Here is a 7,739-nt window from a genome sequence, read left to right as displayed (position 1 = left end):
CTGGGATTAAAGGAGTGCGCCACCACTGCCCAGCTTTTTTAACTAGCATGTACAAGGCCCTAGGTTCAATCCCCAGCACTGCATAAACCGAAATTGGTTGTACATGCCTTAATCCCAGTTCTTAGAAAATTCAGACACTCAAAGTCATCCTGAGCTAAGTAGTGAGTTCAAGGCCAATCCAGGCTACATGAGACCCTGAGTTAAAAACAAAAATAAAAACAAACGGGGGGCTAGAGCAGTTAAGAGCACTGGCTGCTCTTCCAGAGGTCCTGAGGTCAATTCCCAGCAACCACATGATGGCTCACAACCATCTGTAATGGGATCTGTTGCCCTCTTCTGGTGTGTCTGAAAAGAGCAATGGTGTGCTCATATACATAAAATAAATAAATAAATCTTAGAAAAATAAACAAAAACAAAAACACAGGGGTTGGGGGCATGATCCATGTATCAGAAGTAGCTGTTTTCTTTGTCTTTTTTTTTTTCTTTTTAGTGTACAGGTGTGTTGCCTCCAACGCTAGGGAGACTGCCATTTCCCATGGAAGCTTGCTGGGCTTCTCCCTCTGCAAGAGCAGCAAGTGCACTTAACCACTGAGCCATCTCTCCATTCCTGCCCCCATCTCACCCCCACCCTTGGTCAGGGCTGTCTCAAGTGCTTTCTTTGTCTCTAACTCAATGCAACCCTTGACAGCATTCTAGGATAATGGCTGTTTCCATCCGTCTGTCTGTCCTCAAGTACCAAAGCAGGGGGCCGAGGGCCAGACAACAGTGTGCTTGCCTGGCCGTTTGACAGTTGTTGGAACTCTGGGGTTATATGCTCTGTGTCTGACTGACATGTGACATCACTGACGGTTGTTCCTGGATGATAGTACCCTGTTCCTTTTCTCTCCAGTGGTATATGGAGAACTATTTCCCAAGTCGGTGGCAAGCTCCACACCACAGCTTGTCATCTGTTGAGACACTAGAAAAGGAGAAGTAGACGGCTCAATGTCACACAAGCAAACACTCTCAGAATTCAAGCCCAGGAGCTCCAGTTCTCGGCCACACCCCCTTCCTCTGACAGGTTCAGGGTCCCAGTAGCCGAAAGCCTACTCATATGTGGGGAGTGTCGGGGCAGTAGAGGTAGGGGTGGGGTAACACTGACCCGGCTGCAGAAACCCTTCTTAGGTAAGATGACAGGGGGTCTCGGACTAGGATCAGAGGAGTAGAGAACTTGGTGTGTCCCTGGCAGGTGCTCATTGGCTGGTCTGCAAAGCCTCAGACTGTGTTTGGATGCAACTGAAGAGTTAAGCAGAATCCCAGACGGGGCCAACATGGAGGAAGTAGCAAGGCATAGCATCTTGATGTATGGGACTCCTGGGAGGGCCCCCCAACACTACAAGACCTTATTTGTGTTCACAAGGATAGAATGGGTCTCTCAAGGGTAATTACAATGTTGATTTATCTCTGGGGTCACTTCTGTGATGGCCAGCAATGGATACAGGCAACAACACTGGTTCTAGAGGTTGGAAGTATGAAGGTATGGTTCTCGGGGGTAGAGCACTTGCCTAGCACATATACGTATTTGCACCAGAGTTTGATATTGCAAAACAGAACTGTTTGTGATGCCACTTGCTCCATCTAACTGTGCCACCTGCCCTCACTAGCCATGGGCTAGAGGCTAGGCTGCATAGGCCAAGAGGGAGCTAAGAAGACAGAGGAAGTGGCCTAGGGGAGAAAAATGCCCCCATCATTGACTCATTCTCCACCGTGAAATAGTGTCACAGGAAGCTGCTCTCCCTGTCCCCAAACCTCTTGTCATCACCCACTCAAGCCAACAGGACCCCAAGGATGTGGGCCCCATGTTTCTTCCCAATGTAACTATGCTGAATAGATTCTTTTCTCGCTCCTTCACCATTCATTTCTCTAATCGGACTTTGGAGATAATTGATGGCGCCCACCCAGGGAACCCAAGTCAACCCACTAACCTAGGACACAGGTGACTCTCTCCCATGTAAAAGTGAGATAGACCCATTCATCAAACTTGTTTTCCCTTGTTAATCTGTCACTTGTTGCAAAGATCTGTCCTACCTGACAACTGCGGGGGACAGAAAGAAACTTATTTTCCTCCTGGACCATGTGGGGAATGATCCACAGTAGTAGTGCTTTTGGTTTCAAATGAGTGAGTTTGCTAAGTGTAGAGCAAACAGCAGAAAGGGCGCAGAGTATCAGGTCAAGCTCTTACACTATCCACCAGAAACCCACTAAAAGGGAAGCCTGGAAAATCAAGCAGCCAGCAAACCTCTGACCCACGAAGAAAGTCCTAGGCAGAACGTCTTCTCCTGGGTAAGACTGACAAACAGCTATTCTCAGGAAAACTGGGATGTTTTCCCAATGGTGGGATGTTTTCCCAGTGGTAGGATGTTTTTTTGTTGTTGCTATTTTTATTACATTTGATTCTGTGTATTGTATAGGAATATACTGTGAATACAGGTGTCCAGGAAGGTCAGAGGTATCATATTCCCCTCCCCCCACCCCCAAGATCTCTTGTGAGCAACGTGACCTGGGCTGAGACCAGAACATATCTTTGTTGTTGTTTTGTTTTGTTTTGTTTTTATTTACTTTTCTTTTTGAGACAGTGTTTCTCATAGTCCTGGCTGTCTTGGAACTTGTTCTATAGACCAGGCTGGCCTCACAGAGCTCTGCCTGACTCTGTCTCCTGAGTGCTAAGATTAAAGGTGTGTGTGTACCAGCACTGCCCAGAACACTCTTAACAGCCGAACCATCTCTTCAGCCCTTTCCTTGATACTGACATTTTTATATCATGGGATAAATGGCAGCTGATTCTCCTTGCTTTGGAGGAGTGTCTGCAAATGACTTGCCTCCAGCCATGTATAAGGACACTGCTTTTTTTTTTTTTTAAGAATTATTTATTTATTTATTTTTATGTGTATGAGTACACTCTAGCTGTAGAGATGGCCATGAGCCATCATGTGGCTGCTGGGAATTGAACTCAGGACGGCCCCGCTCGCTCTAGCCCCACTCGCTCTGGCCCCACTCGCTCTGGCCACACTCCTCTGGCCCTGCTTGCTCCAGCGTAATATACTGTAGCTGTGTTCAGACACATCAGAAGGGGGCGTCAGATCTCATTACGGGTGCTTGTGAGCTACCATGTGGTTGCTGGGATCCAAACTCAGGACCTTCGGAAGAGCAGTCAGTGTTCTTATCTGCTGAGCCATCTTGCCAGCCCAGGACACTGCTTTTATTCTAGCAATCCACTCTCCTTTTGTCTGTCCTCAAGGACATAGCATTTCCACACTCTGGTCTGTTTGCTGTTATCTTTTCCTGTTCGCAGAGGTCTGGTGATAAGGGGGTCTCATCCCAAGACACAGGGGTCTTGGAGCACACTCAAAGCCAAGCATGCTTAGGTCTGAAGTCAGGGTTCCAACCTCACCTCTACAGTTTCTCAGTGACTTTAAACGGTGCCTACATTTTAGTAGTAGACCATGTACTACGCCCCCATGCAACCTGCATACTTGCATCTCAGTGGGCACAGCTCCATCCTGGGTTATAATCAGCTTTGTAAAACCAGAATTCTTTGGTTTAGGAAGAACAGGAGAATAGATATGGTAGACCCTCGTTCCTCTTATTCTCTCTGTTACCTTCCGGCTGTTACATTCCGGCTACTGCTAATAGCAAAAATCATCTGTAGTGAAACATTCCCTAGGTCAGCAGCCATTAGCAGGCCAGGAAACCAATCGTAAATAATGTAACATGTGGCTATGGAGAGCTCAGTTCTCTCTTTCCTTGCCTCCCTCCTCCACCATAGGTGAATGTGAAGTTATTTCTGGGATGATGCCCTTGTGGGTCAATCCCTAGCCTCGGGCACTATTGGTACCAAGAAGGGGGATAGAAAAGTTCCCAACAGTTACCAGAAGAGAGTCTCACTATCAGGCAAGAACAACTCTCAAGGGCTGAGAATATAGAGAGCATTTACAAGGCCCTAACTTCAGTTCAGTCTCCAACAACAACAACACACACACACACACACACACACACACACACACACACACCAGTTACCAAGGAGTCAGGCATGGTGATGCATGCCTGTAATCTTAGCACTTGGTAGGTAGAGGCAGGAGGGCCAGCAGTTCTAAGGCTAGCCCAGTCAATACAGTAAGTTGGAAAGCAGCTTGCACTTAATGGAACCCTGTCTGGAAGCATAAGTAGACAATAATTAATAACAAATTAATAATAACTAATAACCCACACACTGCCTCAAGTATCAAATCATGTTTCTCCTCAGGAGGAATGTATGCCTTAGTATGCCTATTCTACAAATAAACTGAAGCTTAGGATGTAAACTGATTTCCAGGATCACACAGCCAACCAGCCAGTGGCAGAGCTGAGTCTGGGACTCTAATATTCCTCAACTGTATCAACTGCTCATTCTTGTTGTGTAAATACTTACAACATGGCAGCTTTCAAACATGGCCTCTCTGAGCATGCAGCTGAGAAGGGAAGTTCTCAATGGACTCTCATAAGCCCCATAAGCACCAAATATTGAGTAGAACCATCTGTTGTGTTCGGGTTTGCTTGTAAACAATTCTGCCACTGTCACTTAAGGTGGAGACCCTCTCTCTCTCTCTCTCTCTCTCTCTCTCTCTCTCTCTCTCTCTCTCTCTCTCTCTTTCTCTCTCTCTCTGGTTTTTTGAGACAGGGTTTCTCTGTAGACCAGGCTGGCCTTGAACTCAGAAATTTGCCTGCCTCTGCTTTCTAAGTGCTGGGATTGAAGGCATGCACCACCACTGCCCGTCTCTCTTTTTTAACTTGGCCCTGCAGTATATGGCTAGACCATTAAGCATTTGTGGAATTTAAAGACAAATCATTTTCGTTTCCCTGAGTCACCTTCCCTCAGACAGCCACATGCACAATACCATACGTGGTTGGGGCTTACTGACCAGACTCTTTCACACACTGTGACTCAGACTTTGTGGCCTCAGAGACAGGAAACACCACCTTGAACATGAGAACCTGCTGTGAGGAAGTCTTCCATGGGAGTCTGAATTTCCCTGCTCCTCCCCAACACAGCCTCCTCTTTCACCTTTAGAACTAAATTGTCTCTGTTACTTTTTCTGTTTCTGACAAAAACAACTTCAGGAGAAAGGGTTTGTCGTGGCTCTTGGCTCAAGGGTACAGTCCATCACAGTGGGGAATTCAAGATTGCTGGAGGGAGAGGCACAATGGAGAAGGGAATGAATTTAGACTGCTCTCTTGCTCCCATTAGACCAGCGGTTCTCAACCTGTGGGTTGTGACGCCTCAGGGGTTGAATGACCATGGGTCAGCCAAGACCATCAGAAAACACAGATATTTACGCTATGATTCATAATAGCAAAATTACAGTTTTGAAGTAGCAACAAAAGTAATTTTATGGCTGGAAGGTCACTGCAATGTGAGGAACTCTTTTAGAGGATTGAAACACTAGGAAGGTTGAGAACCACTGTGTTAGACAAATCACCATTCCAGGCATAGAATGGTGACACCCACAATGGGCAGGAATTCCCACCTCAATTAACACAATCAAGATAATCCCCCACAGGCAAGCCTAGAAGTCCATCTTCCAGGTGATTCTAGATTCTGTCAACCTAACAATTGACACCATGACATTATGGCAACATAAAATGTATTGTTTTAAGGGGCTAGAGGGATGATGGCTAGTGTTTTTTTTTTGTTTTGTTTTGTTTTGTTTTTGTTTGTTTGGTTTTTTGTTTTTTTTTTTTTTTCAAGACAGGGTTTCTCTGTGTAGCCCTGGCTGTCCTGGAACTCACTCTGTAGACCAGGCTGGCCTTGAACTCAGAAATCCACCTGCATCTGCCTCCCAAGTGCTGGGATCAAAGATATGTGCCACCACCACCTAGCAATGGCTAGTGTTTAAGAATACTTGCTATTTTGCTGGGTTCCTTGGCCGAGGACCCAGGTTCAGTCCCAACACCCAAATGGTTTTAACCACAGTTCCAGAGAACCCAGCACCGCCTTCCAGCCCCCATAGGTGCCAGGCACATAAGCAGGATCACATACTTGTTCTTTGGTACCTGCCGTTGCTTTCTATGGCTTAGCACAACACCTTTGAAGGGTCGTTAATGCTTTACCTTGTGTCAAATGCCCTTCCATTTTAAGCAAGGTCTATACCACATATTATCACTCATCAGTCAGGAGACAAATAGGTTGTTTGCATCTGGATGCTGTGAATAATGTTGTTCTGAGTGTTCATGTACAAATACCTGCTTGATTCCTTGCTTACAATTACTTTAAGTATACTTCTAGGAATGAAATTACCAGATAATGTGATGGTTTCTCCCTGGCACCACCCCCTCCCAGCACTAAGAACTGAGCCTAAGCCTGGGGGTGGTAGCACCTGCCTTTGATCCTAGCTCTCAAGAGGCAGAGGCAGGTGGTTATTAGTGAGTCTGAGATCAGCTTGCATACAGAGTGAGTTCTAGGACAGCCAGAGCTACACAGGGAAACCCTGTCTTAAAAAAAACAAAAAAACAAAAGAAACCAGGCAGTGGTGGCCAGCACACCTTTAATCCCAGCACTTGGGAGGCAGAGGCAGGCAGATTTCTGAGTTTGAGGCCAGCCTGGTCTACAGAGTGAGTTCTAGGACAGCCAGGGCTACACAGAGAAACTCTGTCTTGAAAAAGAAAAAAGAAAAAAGAAAAATAGAAAAAAAGGAAAACCAAACCAACAAAGCGTTGAGCCTGAAGCCTCACAGGCTCGGTGTTCTACTACTGAGCTATACCCCACTCCTGCTGGCTTGCTTGTTTGAGACAAGGTCTCACTCTACGGTCCAGGCTAATCTCAAACTCCTGCTTCAGTCTTCCAACCTTGGGATCACAGTCTGGCGTCACTGTCACCAGGCCCAGAAGCTGAGTTTGATAGCTTGAGAAGCAATCCTAACAGTTTCTACAGCGGCTGCGTCATTTCATACCCTCATGAGCGAGGCGCATGAATTCCACGGCTGCGTCATTTCATACCCTCATGAGCGAGGCGCATGAACTCCGCGGCTGCGTCATTTCATACCCTCATGAGCGAGGCGCACGAATTCCTGTTTTGAGGGCTGAGGGTGTAGAGCCTCATTTGGTGCGGTCCTTACCTAGCGTGCTCAAGACAAGGGTTAAATCTCTGGTGGAGCACACATCGGACCTGTTGGTGTCCACCTAAAACCCTACCACATGGGAGGTCAAGGCAAAAGGAGCAGGAAATCAAGGTCAAGGTCATCCTCACCTACGCAGCGGATTCAAGGCCAGTCTGAGCTACACGAGACCCAGGCTCAAAAAAAAAAAAAAAAAAAAAAAAAAAAAAAATTCTGATTTTTCTACATTCTCATCACTGCTTAATGTTTTCTGTTTTTTTTCTCACTGTGGTTTTGGTTTGGTTTCCCCTAATGATCAAAGATATTGAACATGTTTTCATGTGCTTATTAACCAGTTGTATGTTTTCTTCAGTGAAATGTATATTCAATCATTTGTCCATATTTCCAATCAAGTTTGGCTTCCTGTTATTGAGTTGTAGGGGATTTTTGCATATTGTCAACCCTTCACCACACAGTCAGTTTGCAAGCAATTCATTTCAGGCACTGCCTCCTTACTCTGTTGAGAGTGTCTTCTGACGGTCTGGCTTCTTTTTAAGGAACTAACTTGTCCTGACCATCAAAGACCGAAATCCCCTGACTCACTGACTCATGTGTGTGTGGCTCTGATTT

The sequence above is a fragment of the Mastomys coucha genome, unplaced genomic scaffold (assembly GCF_008632895.1).
Source record: "Mastomys coucha isolate ucsf_1 unplaced genomic scaffold, UCSF_Mcou_1 pScaffold18, whole genome shotgun sequence".
Lineage (NCBI taxonomy): Eukaryota > Metazoa > Chordata > Mammalia > Rodentia > Muridae > Mastomys > Mastomys coucha.
This window is presented reverse-complemented; position numbering follows the sequence as displayed.